Source organism: Sander vitreus, chromosome 17 (assembly GCF_031162955.1).
Source record: "Sander vitreus isolate 19-12246 chromosome 17, sanVit1, whole genome shotgun sequence".
NCBI lineage: Eukaryota > Metazoa > Chordata > Actinopteri > Perciformes > Percidae > Sander > Sander vitreus.
In genome coordinates this window covers 7,672,898-7,694,071 of record NC_135871.1, presented here as the reverse complement: position 1 = coordinate 7,694,071, position 21,174 = coordinate 7,672,898, and the positions used below count along the sequence as shown (strand labels likewise).

At 42.4% G+C, this 21,174-nt stretch overlaps 1 long non-coding RNA gene across 1 annotated transcript; it reads left to right on the top strand.

Moving 5' to 3' along the window:
- Positions 1-4,816: 4,816 nt before the first annotated feature.
- Positions 4,817-11,238, top strand: LOC144532595 (uncharacterized). Its single transcript, XR_013503364.1, has 2 exons — positions 4,817-4,963; positions 10,353-11,238. It is a non-coding gene; the product is annotated as an uncharacterized LOC144532595 (long non-coding RNA).
- The last annotated feature ends 9,936 nt before the right edge of the window (positions 11,239-21,174 follow it).

The window sequence follows — 21,174 nt, the reverse complement described above, 5'->3', positions numbered from 1 at the left end:
ATTTATTTCACAATGAGTTAAAACAGTTAAGGGATATATAGATGGATAAATTTTTTTTAAGTACCATCCATCCATCTTCATCCGCTTATCCGGGGTCGGGTCGCGGGGGTAGCAGCTCCAGCAGGGGACCCCAAACTTCCCTTTCCCGGGCCACATTAACCAGCTCCGACTGGGGGATCCCGAGGCGTTCCCAGGCCAGGTTAGAGATATAATCCCTCCACCTAGTCCTGGGTCTCCCCCGAGGCCTCCTCCCAGCTGGACGTGCCTGGAACACCTCCCTAGGGAGGCGCCCAGGGGGCATCCTTACCAGATGCCCGAACCACCTCAACTGGCTCCTTTCGACGCAAAGGAGCAGCGGCTCTACTCCGAGCTCCTCACGGATAACTGAGCTTCTCACCCTATCTCTAAGGGAGACGCCAGCTACCCTCCTGAGGAAACCCATTTCGGCCGCTTGTACCCTGGATCTTGTTCTTTCGGTCATGACCCAGCCTTCATGACCATAGGTGAGGGTAGGAACAAAAACTGACCGGTAGATTGAGAGCTTTGCCTTCTGGCTCAGCTCTCTTTTTCGTCTAACGGTGCGATAAATTGAATGTAATACCGCACCTGCTGTGCCGATTCTCCGACCAATCTCCTGCTCCATTGTCCCCTCACTCGCGAACAAGACCCCAAGGTACTTGAACTCCTTCACTTGGGGTAAGGACTCATTCCCTACCTGGAGAAGGCACTCCATCGGTTTCCTGCTGAGAACCATGGCCTCCGATTTAGAGGTGCTGATCCTCATCCCAGCCGCTTCACACTCGGCTGCGAACCGATCCAGTGAGTGCTGAAGGTCACAGGCCGATGATGCCATCAGGACCACATCATCTGCAAAAAGCAGCGATGAGATCCCCAGCCCACCGAACTGCAACCCCTCTCCACCCCGACTACGCCTCGACATCCTGTCCATAAATACTACAAACAGGATTGGTGACAAAGCGCAGCCCTGGCGGAGGCCAACTCTCACCTGAAAGCGAGTCTGACTTACTGCCGAGAACCCGGACACAGCTCTCGCTTTGGTCGTACAGAGATTGGATGGCCCTGAGAAGGGACCCCCTCACCCTGTACTCCCGCAGCACCTCCCACAGTATCTCCCGGGGCACCCGGTCATACGCCTTCTCCAGATCCACAAAACACATGTAGACTGGTTGGGCATACTCCCAGGCTCCCTCCAGGATCCTTGCGAGAGTAAAGATCTGGTCCGTTGTTCCACGACCAGGACGGAATCCGCATTGTTCCTCTTCAACCTGAGATTCGACTATCGACCGAACCCTCCTTTCCAGCACCTTGGAGTAGACTTTACCGGGAGGCTGAGAAGTGTGATACCCCTGTAATTGGCACACACCCTCTGGTCCCCCCTTTTTTAAAAGGGGAACCACCACCCCGGGTCTGCCACTCCTTAGGCACCGTCCCAGACTTCCACGCAATGTTGAAGAGGCGTGTCAACCAAGACAACCCCTCCACACCCAGAGCTTTAAGCATTTCTGGACGGATCTCATCAATTCCTGGGGCTTTGCCACTGTGGAGTTGTTTAACTACCTCAGCAACCTCCACCAGGAAATTGATGCCAATCCCCCCCCTCATCCTCCAGCTCTGCCTCTACCATAGAGGGCGTATTAGTCGGATTTAGGAGTTCCTCAAAGTGCTCCTTCCACCGCCCTATTACCTCCTCAGTTGAGGTCAACAGCGTCCCATCCTTACTGTACACAGCTTGGATGGTTCCCCTTCCCCCCCTCCTGAGGTGGCGAACGGTTTTCCAGAAGCACCTTGGTGCCGACCGAAAGTCCTTCTCCATGTCTTCTCCGAACTTCTCCCACACACGCTGCTTTGCCTCTTTCACGGCAGAGGCTGCAGCCCTTCGAGCCCGCTCGGTACCTTGCAGCTGCCTCCGGAGTCGTCTGGGATAACATATCCCGGAAAGACTCCTTCTTCAATCGGACGGCTTCCCTGACCACCGGTGTCCACCACGGTGTTCGTGGGTTACCGCCCCTTGAGGCACCTAAGACCCTAAGACCACAGCTCCTCACCGCAGCTTCAGCAATGGAAACTTTGAACATTGTCCACTCAGGGTTCAATGCCCCCCAGCCTCCACAGGGATGCACGAAAAGCTCCGCCCGGAGGTGTGAGTTGAAAGTCTGTCGGACAGGGGCCTCCTCCAGACGTTCCCAATTTACCCGCACTACCCGTTTGGGCTTACCAGGTCTGTCAGAGTCTTCCCCCACCCCCTGACCCAACTCACCACCAGATGGTGATCGGTTGACAGCTCCGCCCCTCTCTTCACCCGAGTGTCCAAAACATATGGCCTCAGATCAGATGAAAGCGATTATAAAATCGATCATTGACCTTTGGCCTAGGGTGCTCTGGTACCAAGTACACTTATGAGCATCCCTATGTTCGAACATGGTGTTCGTTATAGACAATCCATGACTAGCACAGAAGTCCAACAACAAACAACCACTCTGGTTTAGATCAGGGAGGCCGTTCCTCCCAATCACGCCTCTCCATGTGTCTCCATCATTACCCACGTGCGCGTTGAAGTCCCCCCCAGCAGAACTATGGAGTCCCCGACTGGAGCCCCCATGCAGGACTCCACTCAAGGTCTCCAAGAAGGCCGAATACTCTGAACTCTTGTTTGGTGCATATGCACAAACAACAGTCAGAGTTTTCCCCCCCACAACCCGCAGGCGTAGGGAGGCGACCCTCTCGTCCACCGGGTTAAACTCCAACGTAGCGGCGCTCAGCCGGGGGCTTGTGAGTATCCCCACACCCGCCCGGCGCCTCACACCCTGGGCAACTCCGGAGAAGAAAAGAGTCCAACCCCTATCCAGGAGTATGGTTCCAGAACCAAGACTGTGCGTAGAGGTAAGCCCCACCAGATCTAACCGGTAGCGCTCCACCTCCCGCACAAGTTCCGGCTCCTTCCCCCACAGAGAGGTGACATTCCACGTCCCCAGAGCCAGCCTCTGCTGCCCGGGTCTGGTCCGTTTTTAAGTACAGTACATCTTAAAACAAGACCCACATGCCCACTGAAACTGCTTTTGGTCGATGTAATTGTTCCGTAAAGAGATCCCTTGCTAACACAATGTAAGAGATGGAGGACACAATTCACAGTTCTGTGCAACAATGTGTTCAAAGTCAATGGTTGAATGAAAGTACATTTATTAAGTACAATTTTGATATATGTGTACTACTTGGGTATTTCCATGTTATACTGCTGTATACTTCTACTTCACTACATTTCAGAGGGAAACGTACTTTTTTTCTTTTACATTTGACAGCTCGAAATTACTTAGAGGAAGAATTCACATAAACAATACATGATCAGCTTCAAAAATAGTATGCATTTTTATAGATTACCTACACAGCAGTATGTAATGTTTTAATAATATGATCTGCACTGTGATCAATTACAACATTTAGACAGTAGTCGTGTTTCCATCAACTTATTTTTATGCGCATTATGAAGTATCGCATTAGAAAATGTTGATGGAAACGGCAAAATTTGAAAGAACTTCCTCCAATTCGCAAAAAAGTTGTTATGCTCGCCTGAGCTGGTTTTTGCCTTTTTTCGAAAAAGAGTTAATGCGCAAAATGGGAAATGGAAACACGCCAAGACCCGCCCTTTAATAGCATTTATTGGCCAGGCGTCCATGCTTACGCAAGGTAACGTAACCCCATTTGTACAGGTCCTATCCCCTGACCAATCGGCTATCCTAACCTTAACCACTCGAGGTCAGATGCCTAGCCCCAACCAATCGAGCTGCTTCGTAGGGCGGGTCTTGGCGTGGCCATAGTAGGATTCGTCACTTTGCGTCCCGGTATCCATCGGATGGGGGAAGGATCGGGAAATGGGTCCCATCCACTGCGGCGTACACTTGTGGCACAAGGTGCGTAGTGGAGTTGCGATGCACTATTATTCATATTGAATATTATTATTATTATTCATTCATTATTCGTCAATTGACAAATTGATTCAACAGCTTGAATGGTATGGCCCCCGCAGCAGAGCAGAGTCATCTAAAAATGGATTGTGTGTGACACTGCTAATAGGATAGCTTCCTTCATTTTTGACTGATAAAGTCTCACGGTATCCTCTAAGGTCAGTACTGCCAAAGCTTTTTTCCCCCAGTTTCTTTTTCAATTTTGAAATGAACTGATTTAAATGTTGCTGTTATAAATGCTGCTGTGACCGAGCCCTTATTCTCCAATCCCTGTTCTCCTAAGCATCTCTGTCTGTTTTAAATGGTATTAATATATGAACAGCTTTCCCTAAAGGCCTGGAGGGACTGCAGCCTTTGGTGCAAACACAAATAGTTCATGTAGATAAAAATCATATCATAAGACATTGTACAAGCACAAGAGCATTTATCTCCAGTGCTTGGGGGTCTGTGCAAATGTTCTTAGCTCAGCTCTCTGGAAGAAAAGAAAACAGGTCTGTACTCAGGTTGTGGTTAAGCCGAGGAGCTTACTTGCTTACTGTAAATCAGAGCAGCTGAGTTTGCATAGCTTCCACCTTTGAGGCCTGGGAAGTGTTGATTCTTCCATATTCCTGTGTGCGTGTGCACATGTGGGTGTCTGCGTTTGCCTCCATGCGAGCTCACAACTGTGCATGTGAAGTAAAATGTGTGCGTCCCGCGATGTGAAAGCGAGCGAGCTTGCTTCATACACTCCCTGCCCTCCCTCATATTTGACATTCTTTGGCCTTGTATGGCAGATCAGCTATAGCTGGTGCTCCAGAGGAGAATAATAATCACAGTTCGCAAAGTCTTCTGCACGCCACCGCCCTTTTTTCGACAGTGGTAAAAGAAGCCGATCATGTAACTCTCTCACTTCATATTCGGTCCTACAGCTGGAAAAGCACGCTGACATCTGCACCATGGGACCACGTTAAACCTTTTGAAATGTCCCACACCCTCTCCTTAAGGTAACATCTGACACTGAAGAAATGATAAATATGCAGAACAAATGACAAGTTCTGGCTCTCTGGTTCTCTCCTTACAGTATGTGTCTTGATGAGTCAGTGTTTCAGGCGATGATTGCTGGCTGTGTTTCCGGAGGGGGGAAATGCCAATGTGTGCGTTCATACCCATAGCTGCACAGTCATTATCTCTGCCTCTCCATGTGAAACACAGGCATTTTAAAGAGGGCTCAGTATCACTGCCTCATCAAGGACTCTCTCTCACTTGTATGAAACATCAAACAACATGATTTCAGGCAAAGGAAAGGCGAAGTGTACTTTTTGCGATAACAAGCGTAATTTGTCTGTAATTGCAGCTTTGTGCTTCAGAGCGACAGATCATGTTGGTTTTTCTTCTTTTTTTGGTCCCTCTGGTGCATTCTAGGTATGTTCATAGCCACTTTGGATGAAGGTCAGATATGATATTACCGCAATGAAGAAATATGTGAAGTGATTTTGCAATGTAAAATACACTGGTGAGAAGTACGTTTGAGCATTACATCAGTGTTACAGTTGATAGTCTTGAAATTCTGTTGCATCCATGGGTATTCACTTTTAAGGTGTTACGGCCTTCAAACACATGGACGGGTTTAGATAGATTCTCGGGTTAGTGATATATGAGCTTGTGTAGGCTGATAATGATATTTCTTTGCCTCAAATTGAAACAAAGAAAACCTGCACAGTATCTTTAAATATGTCCTTTTTGTTCTGAAAACTGGAAAAAACGAGTGCCTGCACCTTTAAATACTGACCATTTCATTCCAAAACTGAAGCTGCAACCTGTGCAGCATGGTTTAAATTTGCCTGCATTTAAAAATATTACTCATGGGACCCAAATACATAATCTGTAATGCTATGTCACATGTAAAGGTCACAGTATCAAGTCACATGAATGGCTTTCCATACAACTAGTTTATAAGTTGTCACTAAGATTGGTCAACTACTGTATGAAGGATGTACAACTTCCCCACAAATATGCATGCATTATTATATTGAAATTGTGTCCTGGCATTGATATAACAAATCATTTTATGTATACTGTTGGTATAGACTAGCAAAATATGAATAAACACCATAAGCAAACCCTTCAACTTTATAATATGCGTACACAAAATTCTGTCACCCGTCAAATTCTGTGACCTTATTAGGAATTTCAGCTATGTTGCAAGTAGGGTAACTTTTCTGTTAGCATTCAAGAGCTACGGCAGTGTTGGGGCTTTGATAGTGCCACTAGCTAGGTGGCTATAGTTGAATGCTAACAAAATGGCTGATTGTTTTATCTTGGTTGGCTGCTATCCAGTATAGAAGGAAAAAAAGAGAATAAAAACTCTATCGTTAAAAATGAATGGAGATTAGTGGATTTATTGGTATATAAACAGGTCCTTTTACACCGTCAACATTGTTGGAGGAGGCCAGTGAAAACCAGCAGAGAGGCAACACATTTCTCACCCACAATTCCCCAGGGCTGTACTGCCACGTCACTCTCTGACAGGTTTTCCACTCATCTCATCAACAGCTCCCAGCACAGAGATGATACACATACACACAAATACTGTACACCACAGGCTTATCATCAGAGAAGAAGTCAATGGCTCCCTGACAAAAAAAAGAGCACGGCACTGCATCTCTGCTAAAGCCATCCAGTAAGACCTTTCAACAGTTACACATTATGCTTCATGTGTTGAAATGAATCAGCCAGAATGAATGTAGCTGTGAGTCACCCTTAATCACAGCAGCAATTAATTACCCCCCAATTAAATCTGGCACAATCTGCGGTTAATTCGATATCAGATCTTAAAAAAAAAAGAGAAATAATTATCCACCATGTTTTCCCTTTAGAGCTGAGGTGAAATAGAATATCTTCATGTAATGCCCCCTGGTGCACAGGCTGCTGCTCTCACAATACACATACGCAAAGCATGCTTAAGTGAACACACACTCAATCACACACAAACACACAGCATGTGCATCAGAGATTAGGAGCTTGGTTCAGGGTCTGAATCACAATGGTGTAACCTTTTGGAGAGAATCAGTGCCAGACTACCTTGATGCCAGCTCGGTGAGTCATGCAGAGAGCAGTTATACGGGACAAAGGCATGGTAGAATAAAGTGGGAAAAATAAGAGAGAAACAACAGCCAGTGGACCCAGGAACAAACTCAAACTTCAACTGCATCACCCCTGTCTGTACTGCCTTTTAACCTTCTGTCTGTTACTGATGCTATGTTCATTGGAGTGTATCTAGTTTTAAATGAACCCATATAGAACACATTCTAAAAGTGTGTGTGTGTGTGTGTGTGTGTGTGTGTGTGTGTGTGTGTGTGTGTGTGTGTGTGTGTGTGTGTGTGTGTGTGTGTGTGTGTGTGTGTTCTTTTTGGTTTAGTCTTAAGGTGATGTTCCTCACAAGTATAAAGAATAAGGGAAGTGCTCTATAGTGCCATTTTGCTGGCTAATGTAAGCTAACAATTAGCTTAATGGCGAGGGTTAAAGACAAACAAATATTCCTTAGTGTTAGTTTTACTTTATGTTAGGTGGAAATAAAATGACTGTTGCTAAAGTCCTCTCAAGTATACGTTCAGTAGAGCTCACACATCAACTTCTTCTAAAATAAAAATATGTACTGTGCTTGTAATTAGCTTTTTAGCTAGGTTTACAAATTAGCTTGAGCTTGACAAACGCAAGTAGGCTAAGGAGCTAGATTTTTTGTGTTGTTCGTGTCTGATTCAGTAGCTCTTTTTCAGCAGCATTTTTTTTCAGTACATTTTTTGGAGATATAGTAATGTGTGACTCAATCAATGTGTGTGTGTGTGTGTGTGTGTGTGTGTGTGTGTGTGTGTGTGTGTGTGTGTGTGTGTGTGTGTGTGTGTGTGTGTGATAAAGTGACAGCGCCAGGGCCTTTGCGGAAAGTAGGCCATGAATCAACAGGACGATGGTAGATACAGGAAGGACTGTGTCATTACCATCATTGGATTAACCTCCTCCCTGAATTAGCGGCTCGTCCTGTGACTCATCCGACAGACAGGCTGGTTTCTTCTGTACTATTCAGGATCGTATTCATCAACAACTTCTAAAATCTTTAAATACTCCTTAATACGGTCAATGATGAACCTGCTTGTGGTGTGAGGAAATAGAGAGGATAGTTCACAGTGGAGTTTTGCTTGCTCTTTTCCTAAATGAACATGTTATCTGGCAGTGGTTTACATAAAGAAATGTTCTCATAGCTGAACTTAGAGTTGAAAGACATGAATTTGGTTATTGGTAGAGAGGCACACCATTTTGCAGATTTAATCTCTGATTATGACCTTCTATGCTGTGCTGAATCAGGAATTTATGCTGCGATTCCCAGTCTATTCTGTACTACATTCATTTGTTCTTTTACAGAATAATTGAGTGGTGGTGAAGCACAGTACAGTCTGTTCTGGCAATCAGAAAGTCATTGTCCATCTGCGGCCAGAATCCCACACAGCATTTACAGCCTTGGGTGGTGACGTTTATTCTCTTATAAACCGTCTCACTGATTACTTCTTTAAAATGAAAGATTAAACCATCACCAACAACCTACGTCACCAACAACCTACGTCACCAACAACCTACGTCACCAACAACCTACGTCACCAACAACGACGTAGGTTATTGAAAGCCAATAACAATAATTGTACTAAGCTACTAAAACAAGTATTTTGTGCTCCTATTTAGTATGTTTTCCTTAGAATAATGTGGACATTAAGTGAACTTTCTCAATGTTACAAAATCCAGCTGTGTCATAGTCATCACATTGATGATGCATGACAATAAAAGGAAGATATTCTGTTTGTCATTGAAGCCAAGGCCAATAATGCCCAACCCTGAATAGCTATGTTATGAAATATAGCCACGCTATACAGTATGTTTGCAGAAGAACTGACGCATCAATGGGCTTATTTATGACTCCTCCTGTAATGAAAAGCCACATCTGCTTTCTTTGAAATTGCAAAACTTCCTTAGCACCACCTCAGTGATCTTCTGCTCTGCAGATTTCTTTCATATAACTCCACATGGATGCAGTTAAATACAGTACATGTACAACCTATAGATATAGCCTCAAGTCTTCTCTGTGCCTTCTTGTAGGCTTAGGATTTTGCTGTACAGTTCTCTGACAAGAGAACTAAAACCTACCGCAGTGGTTTCTAACTTTTCTGACCCCTTAAAATGAACCACAGAGTATAGCCTAACAGTAGAGCAAGCAGAGCTTAGCAGCCTGAAAAGGTAAAAAAAAAAAAAATCCAGTATTTCACAGTAAACTAAATAGAGAAAAGTGAGAAAAAATAGATATAATTTTGTGTAACATAAGTATTTTTTCTTTCTTATTTATTAGCCATGCTAGTTGCACTAGGGCTCTAGGGATGGCAATGTCGGTCGGCTGGTCGATTGGTCAGTCCACCACTTTGGTCCAGACTGAAATATCTAAAAACCATTGGATGGATTGTCATGACATTTGTTAGACATATTCATGTTGCCCAGAGGATGATGCCTCTTCTTCATAGTTCTTTTTTATTGAATTTAACAACTTACATGGATTAAGCACACAGCAACAACAACAAAAAAAACAACATTCCTACCCCACATCAAACATACCCAACCCCCCTGCTGTCACTCAAGAATGAGACTCTGGTTAATATAGGCATGTGCAACATAGTATGCAAACATATCACAGCGTACACAATGTAAAGGCAGAACGCAAGGCACTTAGCATTGCACAGGGAAGTTGAAATATGAAAAGTCATTAAGGCCCAATAAGCGGTGAAACAGAGGCAGCACAGGAACAGAGGATGATTCCTTATGACAATGATGATCCCTTGACTTTCCGTGTAGCGACACCATCAGGTCAAACAACGTTACACCCGCTAAATATATTCCAGCTTGCTAAAGTTAGCATTTAGCTCAAAGCACCACTGTGCCTACGTACAGCCTGAAAAAGCTGTTAATCATGGTAATTTTTGGCAAAAACAGTGTCTACTCTTTTGTTTCACTGCACACCTCCATGTTTTTTTTGTTGTTCTTGTCATGTTTGCTGCAAAGTGCTCATTGCTGAGGTCTTTCAGCACTCCCCAAGTGTCATCTGTCAATCAAACTGTAGCGTGTGCAGAGTGACATTTTATATCTTGTATTGTCTGTTGAAAAGATTTGAACGTCTGCAGATGTTGCTTTTTTCCTTGGTCGCCCACTTTGGTTAATGCTCACTCCTTTTTTGTTCATCCCAAACAAAGCTCTTAACTTTAAAGGCTTCCATTAATCGACCAGACACATTAAATGGACCGACTTTTATCACTGCACCAAATTCCTTCTTCACATGCAGATATGTCTCTTTTTTATTGACAGGTTTGAAGGGACAGCAGGTTATGGCGAGAGGTAATGATGTGGAAAACTGTGCTGGAGGAAGGGGTGAGGGCGAGAGAGGGGGCCGTGACAGCTGTCACAGTAACAAACGCCTCCCTCTGTGAACGGACATTCGGAGATGAGGGGTGGAATGTGGTGGTGGTGTTGGGGGGGGGGCTCCCTCAACACACAGCTGCCACAGACCTGTCACTCAGGATGTTATCATGCCCCCTCATCTGGACTGGATAATGGGCTTCTGGTCGGAGTGGGCAATAGCCACATATGTCCACAGTGACTCCTGGACACCACCCACAACTCCCAAGGGATGAGCTTCAAAAGCTGTTTAAGTCGGATTGAACCAAAATGCATTAAAGACTAAAGACCGAAGGTGCCTCAGGAATCATTTGTCTTTAATTGACAAGTGAATGATATCCAATACTCGATCACATGATGGTGCGTCTGACTGTAGGATCACATGGTCGGATAATGCTAACCAGGCTAAATTATCCAAACAATATAAACTGGTACAGTTAGCATTCAACTAAATTAGATTATAACAATGTCATGTGTCTTTGCCATTACAAACAGAAGATCCTTTATTATCCAATGAACAAAGTCAAAACAAGTCCAACACTGCCACCAAGTGGTACTTCAGAGGTAACTGACAGTGAGTAAATGACATCAGGATGATCAGCCAACAAGTGCTAAGCTAATCAAACTATAGGTTGAGGGTGTTACTGTGAACGAGACTAAACACAATGTTCAATTATTTTTTTGTTAGACTAAAGTGGCTTTATTGGCCTTTATATATACATTTTATCAGTTGATCGGTTATGTTTTTGCTGCATTTCCCTTCTGTTGCTTCAATAAAGTTCTGCTAGTATTACAACCAATGCTTAATAACATTCATGACATTACAATATCAGATATGACAGTACTGAACTGCACTTTTTAAACTTTAATCACCAATGAAACCTGATAGCTGACAGTTGTTACATATCTTTCCATATAAGCAAGGATATTTGTCCATTTGAAGTGAACCATTTATTTAAATTGAGAGAAAAGTAGTCTATATGGTAATTGTGGTTGGATGAGAAAAGTCAGTGATTTGTATAGAGAAAATATTTTAAAGCTTAAAGACAATTTAATATAAAATAGAAGGTTACAGAAGTGAAAATGTGAGTATTATTCTTCAGTAATCTTAATTTGCCTTGGTCGAGCACACCCATCCTCAGCATTTTATAAAATTATGACAAATAGTCTGTGTGGCAATAAAGACCGGGAAAATGATTTATGGATATATGGATGAAGATATAAGAGGCAAATGCCATGTGGTTAGTCAAAAATGCAGTGAGCACATTTACAAAATTACACACAGATATTTTACACCATTCAGCTTGAAAAAATGAGACTCATGGATAATCATTACTGCTGAAAGTGTAAAGATGTATTGGGCTATTAGAGGGGTTGCAGAAACCACTGCCAGAATTTCTTTAGCTGTCTTTATTTGGAACCTCTCATAACACCGGATATGTGTGTATATATATATATATATATATATATAAGAATTAGCGACTGCATTGGCAGGCTCTGTTGGATTGTTAGACCATTGGACGAGTCAGACAAATGCAGATTGGTAAATGGTTTTAATTAATGACAACATCTTTTTTTAAATCTCTGATTATAAGGACTAACACTAAGGGGAGTTCTGTGATGTTTAGTCTTATTTTTTAATTCATATAAAGAACAACATGTAACAGGAAGTAAACATTAGCTACTTTATGTGCCCCGATTTGTTCTATTTGTTTTGTTATCTGTTCTTCAGTGATTCACTGGAAGTTGTTAAGAGAATGGAGGTTTCAGTAGAATAAATACATATTGACACATTCAAAATGAAATGGCCTTTGACCCTTGAGTTGTCCTCGGATCCAACCAAATTGCTCAAAAATAACACGGATGCATCGATGTATGTCGCAGGTGAAGTTAATGATTACTTTCAGTGCATTTGGGGTGTTTTATTCAATTTTGTAGCACTTGAAAAACTTTGACAGATGCCCATCTGTGATCCACTCAACATCCTCTGTTCTTAACTTTTAGTCAAAATAATTCATAATTTCTGGTATGATGTTATATAAATTAGGTGTATTGACCATGAATGAAAAAAAGCATTGAAAGAAATGATTAAAAAAACGCCAAAAGCATGGACAAAATTCCGACTAAAACATCAGAAAATGCGCCAAAAAAAAGTCCATTTTCAATTTTCACAACTTCATGGTCGACTGGAAGACAACACACCTTCCTCAAATACCGAACTACACCATTAGATACGTAGCATATTTATCCACGAAACAACAGGCAGAAAAAACAAAGCTTAGATAGGGCTATCTGTAAATATAATGGTAAGAGTATAGGCAAACATCCTGTAGCCTACAACAGGATATGAAGTGTCCTTACAGGTGTCATATCCCTCTCTTACAGGCATCACCACAGCACAGCCTTTTCACGTGACTGAAAGACTGAGGCATTTATTTTCCTACATCCTCTTACACTACAGATAAGATGAAAATTGTCGAATTAGATCAATGCTACAGCATGTTTTAACAGCATTCATCTCTGCCGCCATCTCCTGGATTAAACAAGAATGCACGTGTAACATTTTCTATTCCTTGTGCTTTAATTATCATCATGTTCCCATGATACTGTATTTAAAAAGGAGGGTTTAATCATTCAGCTCCTTCTCTGGATACGTGAGTTTGGTTGGGTTGGTTTGTTTAACCAGTTTGTGTGATTCTACTCAACAAAAATGTTCATTTCTGGTAGATTGTTTACACTCTAACAGGACTCGACTGCCAACATGTAAACAGGTCAGACAAGGAAGCTCAGTTATGATCTTGAAAGCAAACATCTGTTGGTTACAAGGTGGAACAATTTCATCATTTTCAGTCTGGCCACCGGTTGATGTCAATTAAGCCCTGCTCGGCCCGGGACATTTACATAAGGCTCTGGAGAGCAGCACAGAGCGCGGTTTGTTTCCCATTTTGGCAGCGGCCGTTTCCTAGATACACACAGGCCTGTTTTCAGCACCTTCAGGAGCTTTGTGTTTGACAAGCAGCAGAAAAAAATGGCCTAATCCCCCTCGGTTTATATTTAGTACAGTCCTCTCATTACAAGGAGTCTGAATCTCAGGGTCGTTGGCTTGACATATTGCCAGTTATGGTTTGAATGAGTGGGAGAGGTGATCTTGGCCCTGAGTGGGGCAATCTCCTCTGTGTTTTTGGATGGGCTGCTGTTGCTGAAATGTTTTTGGTTGGGTGAATGGTTCAGACCTGTGACGCACAACTATTTCTGAGTAGACCCTATTTACTGAAAACAAGCCTGCCTTTGATACAATTCTGCTTTGATTAAATATATCCTCATTAAGTTTTGCCTAGTCAAAGTAAGACACGGGATGAAACTTTATGTAAGCTTAAAGGTCCAATGTGTAGGAATTTCTCCCATCTAGCGTTGGGATCATATATCGCAATCAACTCTCTCGCACCACGCCGTTTAAAGTAGGTATTACAGCTACGGTAGCCTTCACGCTTCAAAAAGCCGGTCTCCTGCTCTTTTCAATATCCGTTTTTTTTCTGGCCGAAGAAGAAGACTCCTGTTCCTGAAATTTGGATTTGGAATACCTGTGGTCCTCCATGTTTCCTTCTTCAATCTTGCCGGGGCCAGGAAGCTACGATACCCATTAGCAGCATTAGCAGCACATGTGAGTTTATCATGTGACAGCGAAAACGTGAAAGGCGGAGCAGTATGTCCTGTATGTCCCTTACCGGCTAACGTATTTCAAGATGGCGCATGAATATGGAGCGTCTACCCCAGTTCATGCGAATGCAAATTTCAAGCCAATAGGAATACTTGGAATTGATGGTGGTGGTAAATATTCATGAAAAAGGACAAGTTTGTGAACGGGCAACACATTTTGATAATGAACAACTAAACATGTTACACACTGGACCTTTAACTCACCTCTAGACGGCAGTAATACAGACAGAATCATCCTGGAATTGAAAATAATGGTTCCATGATTGACAGATTTAGGTCTAACATGTCATATCAGTGTGTTACATCATTTGATTCAGGTATGAAAGGGCAGATAAGCTTTGAATTGCAAATGAAGAAGATAATAGGTCCGGTTACATATTTGGTTTAAATGATGAAAAAAGCTACATTTCAGATTCTTAATAGGATCCAGAAGGGACATGCAAGACTGAAAAGTGTGAACAAAGCAGTAGGTTTTATCCTAAACGAGTTCATACAGAGAACACTGTCATTTAAAGTGCCCATATTATGAAAAAAAACACTTTTTCTGGGATTTGTGGGTGTTATTTTGTGTCTCTGGTGCTTCCACACGCATACAAACCTAAAAACATCCATGCTGTTTTGAGTGAGATACGGGTTTCTGAATGTAACCTGCCTTGGGTGAGCTGTTCAAAATCTGCAGGGCTTTCTACGTCAATAGCCGAAACATTTTCAATGGCAAAACACTGCTACAACACACACGGGTTCACCATAATCTACAAAACTACTTACATGTCCCTGTTCTGCAGGTATTCCACGCAAAGTTGGAAGTGCGCCCTCTAAGTCTCACGGCTAATCCTGCCTTGTACTGACTGAAGTTAGAGAAACAGCTAGCTAGCTGATGTGATCCTTATCTAGCTACGGCGCATGTGCGACTCCCAAATAAGATGGAACAGAAGTGAGATGTCTCACTCTGTAGCTAAAACAGAGAGCTCAACACACAGGGTGAAAAGAGGAGCTGCAGCAATGAACAGGAGGTCGTTGGTTCAATCCCCAGACCAACAGGATAAAAATCTTGGTGGGAAAGTGAAAGAGCAGCACTTAAGAACGGCCCTTAACCCCCAACCGCTCCAGTGGAGCTGCTCAGTGGCCAGCAGATCAGACTGCGGTTGTGCTGGGCAGCTTCCAGGTGTGAATGTGTGCAACTGTGTGAATGTGATCAGGGCGTTCCTGCAAAAGAGAGGCTGCCTCTCAGTGAATCAACCCTGAATAAATAAAGGTTAAATAACAAACCTATTCTGGTACAACCTCTAAATACAATTATGAACCTGAAAATGAGCATAATATGGGCACTTTAAAGATGCTTTTTCTGGGGTTCTCTTTGCCTCTTGTGGGCAAGCTGTAAACACAACATTGACATACAATTACCTCAAGAAAATACTTATGGCAAATGTGCAACATGGAGCAACATTAGCATTCATTTCGTGCTTCTGTTCACCATCATTTTAGTTGTTATGGCCTACACCAACTCCTGAAGGAAATATCTGGCTACTAGATTCCTCACTTTGTTCACATGCTATAGTTGCTGTAGTAGTTACTTTGTTTGTCTGACTTTTGGTGCTGTACAGGTAATGTACAGTGGGTTTATCTGAACTTTTTCACTGAAAACAGCTGCTTGCTGCAACTGGGAACAGAGTTTATGTGAGCAGTGGGACAGCACACAGCATTCCGAGATGGGAGAAAAACGTGCTCTGGTTTATTGGCTTTTCTTTAAACCAATCACAGTCGTCTTGGGCTGCGCTAAGCGTCGGACAGAGCCACGGTGCCGCTGCAAAATAGCACATGTACGTTCAAAGGTTGTTTTAGTCGCGCAACAGAAAACTCAGATTGGACAGATAGTCTAGCTAGCTGTCTGGATTTCCCCTGCAGAGATCTGAGGAGCAGTTAACCATAGTCCTCAGAAATCCACCGGAGTTTAGAATGTCAACACAAAGAAAGCAGAAGGTAACATCCGGCAGAATTTCCGGCGGCAATCCCGGAAGTGGAACGCCGTCGATATAAACTAGACTCCAAGTAATGCATTTGTGTCAATCAGCGTCCGTCCTGTGAGGATCTATTGGCAGCTACGGGCGTGGTTTTGGCGTGTGTGTAGCAACACGGAGAGGCGACTGTTCATTCAAAACAACTCCTAAAGAGGTTAGTGTGTGCTGCAATAGCATCAGTTATATCAAAAAGTGAGAGTATGTATTCATTGAAAGAAGAACAAAGAATGGCACTGAAGGCTTTTTTTGAAATAAAAAAAATAAATAATGTTTGGCTCTTCTCCTGACTGGCTTTGGCAAGAGTTTGATAGACAGATGGTTCATTCAATCACCTACCAGGTATTTTGAAAGTGCCTGGTCGTTTCCAAACAGTTTCCAATGACGGCTTCTTAGATGGTTCTGTCTGCCGCCTCAGTTTTGGGAACTATAGGGTTTAGTTAAAAATATGATGTGTTCTTCACTATGAGTGACCCCTTTCACATGTTAATGTGGAAATATTGATTAGTGCAGCTTTAAAGCTGCGGTAATGAAATAGCTCTGATAGACTTACTGTACGCTACCTGTTCAACACCAACCCTCAGGAGTTGGTGGAGACCAAAACAAAGAGAAAAGGGAGAGTGACTATTGGATTTACATTCATCAGGCGAACAACAAATAACTATAAAAATGAATGCTAATATTTCTCTCTGCCTGTTTTCACGCCCCCAAGAAGATAAAAAAAAAAATCAGACTTTTACACATTTGTTTTAGTTTGAGTATTATGTTTCCATATAATTTTAAAGTCACATGATAAGAAATGTTCTGAAAATAGTATAAGCAATGAGTTTTGCGAGTCAGTCCCCGTCGAACTAAACATTATTTAGGCCATGAGTAGCCTCTCTCAGAAAATAACTGACCTCTGTCCCAGTAGAATAATGTGCTCCAAATTAATTGGTAAGGGAGGATAAATTAGTACAGGGCGATATTATAAGGCACCCAGTGGGAGCTCCAAAATAGGCTTCCTCGCAGTGGGATCCACTCTGGCCAACAGAGAGAGGTGGAGAAATATGTCAGAGATTTAAGGCTACAGTCCAGGCAGAAAAGGCCAACTCTGTTAAGTGACCCAACTGAAATACTATGTCAGGGTTAACTGAAGCCCCCAGCTTATCATGGCCCTGCATGTCCACTTCTTTGTGCTTGGGATTTTGTGGGGGGCAGTATGTTTTCCCCATATGCTATGATTTGATGAAGCAAGTGAAGCGGTATTACCTGAAATGTGGGAATTTTGGTTATTCTTTCTTTTTTTTTTTTTGCTGAAAAAGACCTTTACCTTGTGAATTAATCCTGTAGATTTTTGAGCAAAGTTCTGTAGAAAGAAATTGTGCACTGTGTCACTGTCAAAAAAAAATTCATAAAAATAAATAGATTTCTTTTTTTTATAGTAGCCTATATATACATTATCCTCCCATCTTTTAAACAATAACTCTTTATGATACATATTGTCAAGTGCGTAACAGGAAGTCAGGGTGAACCCAAACTATATCTTTTTTTTCTAAACCTTTCTTCAAGCAACTAGCAATCATTCATAAAAACAAAGAAGTCAGAAATGGAACATATTAAGTAAGTAAGATATTACTAAGAACATGTAAACGGAAATTTATTTTCACTTATAATTATATAAATTATAATTATTGGGTAATTGTAAATTATAAATGTTTTAATGCTGAATTTCACCTGTTTGACTCATGTATGATAAATACTGTATTTACAGAAATGTACATGTCGACTCCTTTACCTTGCACAAGGTAACACTAGATAAGATGACCTGACAGGATTGACATTTAGAGCTTGTTCTGGCCTTTAATAATCCTCATGTGATGAAATGCACGTACAAACCATACACGTATAGCCTCCAGGTCTGAAAAGTTACAATCTAACGAGTTGGCTGTTCATTTTTCTGGTAAGCTTCATTTTGTTTTAGGCCTGTTTTTCTCTCGCTAAAATTAGCATCCCAATCAATATCACAGTTAGCATGAACTACGGATGCATCTTGCTAACCAAGCTAGCATTAGCTGATAACTCAGCTCCACGCTCTCGTCCGAATATGGGTCACTTCTGGCTCCAAAAAAGACAAGAAGGCGACGGCCAAAATGCCAAAATTGAGTCTTTTGAGGTTGAATGAACACACTTCTGCATTAAATGAACTACATCCTTAGATAATACAAATTATGGTTCACTAAAGGAAACATGTAATAGTTTTGTTCAAACAATCTGAAAGTACTGTAGGCAAACACTTTATTCAAATGATATGAAAATATACTCAGAGACATAAATTGTCTCCGGAATGACACAGACACACACACACACACACACACACACACACACACACACACACACAGACCTCTCTTCTACTAACGCAACTGTTTTCTCATGCTAAATTCCCATGCTATAAAGCTGGCTCTCTTGGGATACATACATCAGGTCTACATGAGGCTGCAGATAAAACTTCATGTCAAGCGAATCTTAATACATCATCTGAATCCTGCTGCTCCTTTGGAGACATGAGAAGCCTGATTATTTCCAGGTTTGCCTATTTTTAGATTTTAAGCAGTAGAGATCAGGGTCAAAGTGCACATACTTGCTTGCAGTCTGGAATTCCAACATAATTTTTTCCATTACCCAGAGTGCAGAAGGAGGGGCTTCTGGCCAGTGCGTAGAACTTCTTTATCAGCAGCAGAAACTCACACACACACACACACACACACACACACACACACACACACACACACACACACACACACACACACGCACATGCACACACACACACATTTCATCCGTTCCCTCCTGTGGGAAATCCTGCCTAGAGCTAACGGTGTAGTATTTACTGACCCTCATGGAACACATTACCTGAGTTGTTGTTATCTGGGTGCACATAGAGCTCCACACATATTTGTCCCGTTATTTTTAGAGCCATTTCCACTTATTCTCCCTTCAAGATGTTTGTTTAGCAGGAAGAAAAGTGGCGGCATGCAAGCCTTAGCAAAAGCAATCTCACAGCTGGGATACAGTTGTCTGGGAATTGATGGTTTAGTTTTGAGGGAATGGCATGACGCTTTGGGAAATACATTTAATTCGCTTTCTTGCCTAAAGTTAAATGAGGGGATTGATACTACTCTCATGTCCGTGCAATAATGATAAATCTAGAGCCAGGAGAAGGTTTACACAAACAGAAATGTACCACCACCAAAACTATTTGACTAGGGGTTACGTTGTGAATATTTCTTGGCTGAGAACAGTGACTTTCCTGAAGTCTTGTCGTCACCGTAAGGTTGCTACCCAACCTGATCTCATGGAAATAGCCTACATGAAATGACCAGCACCTCTTGACATCGTATTACATGGTTGTGGCACGCAATGTGTTAAAATGACGTCAATGCCAGTGCAAACACATGCAGTGTTAAGAGGTCGTGCTCATTTTTACGTATTTTTGTGATATCATATTTGTGACTTCATGTCATTGTAACATTTAGACTTTTGTACGGATTAAACAAACAAGATATAACGTTTCATTTGTAGAAGCAACTTTAGAAGCGCAGATTTACCTTGTAGACATATCAATATTGTCATCTAACTCTCATCAAGAAAGCGAATAAGCATATTTATCAAAATGTCAAACTATTCCTTAACAATCCCCTGTTGAAGCTGCTCCACAAAAGAGGAATGGTTTGCAGACAGTTGTGAGACAGGAGCCGATTGGTACAAATACGGAGAGTTAGCAAGACAATTAGCTCAAAGAGATTATTTCCCTTTTCAATAAATTCTTTATTGAATGGAATGAAGTACAATACCTAGAACAAATACCTTTTGGGGGGGGGGATACAGAGTCTCTATATGTAACAAGGCACCAACTTCATCTGCCTCCCCTCGCTCCTTTGTATTCCTAATCCTCCGTCCCTCATTTCCTTCCGTCTTCTTGTGCCTATTAAGGGCACCACTAATGGTTTTTCTTTTTTAGCTTTGTCTTCTTTCGGCCTCCTCCTGAGCAAAACTATTAACTCTCAGTCATCCAAATCCAGCATGACTTTACTGTAAGCATACGGTAACAAAATGTTAATGTTATGATAAACATTAGTCAGTCAGAACTAAGAGTGCGTACATTCCACGCTGTTAACATAGCTCTAATGGGTTTACTGCAATGGTGGTGGTGAGTGTAACATTCTGTAAAAAGAGATATTATCTAGCTTGGATTGTTTGCAAGGGCGGTCTGATCTGCTTCTTTTTAATGAAAGCACTGTATGCACCAAAATAAACACACAATAGCACTGGCGCGGATTTCCTCCCATTTGAATGTTACCATTATCCTCTTCATGTGTCTGAATGACTGATCAGAGATATTCTGTAGCATATCCTATTCACACATACGGAACATGGCAAAACACCATGCAAATAAGCATACACTTGTGCAAACAAATCACATCATGGGAGTCACAAAGACACACACACACACACACACACACACTCTCTCTCTCTCCCCATGCCAGACACAGCTGTGAGCACTCTTGTTTTGGGAATAATCTCTTAGCTTCGTGACCGTGGCCCTCCTCCCAAAACACACATACACACACACTAGTCTGATGCTGATAACATAACAGCTACATGAGCCATCCTTTAGCCATTTGAGGATTGCCACCGATCCCTCCTGTCATCTCTGTACAGCTGGAGGCTCACTGAATGTGGTGACATGCAGTATAATGCGCACAAAATACAATATAGCGACATGAGAGGCCTAAACATTTATTACTCACTAAAGTGAGCTCTCACTATGATTCTGTTACCGCATCTGTCCACTTAGGAACAGGATCCCAGCGTGTCATATGCCTGCCCTGCTCTGCTGACCTCAAACTACCTTTGACTGAAGTGGGCTATTTATGGTTCCAGGCTCCCTCAGAACCATCAGGGGAGATTGCACCACGCTGCGTGAAAAGCACGTCTGTAATTAATACATGACGGTCATGTGA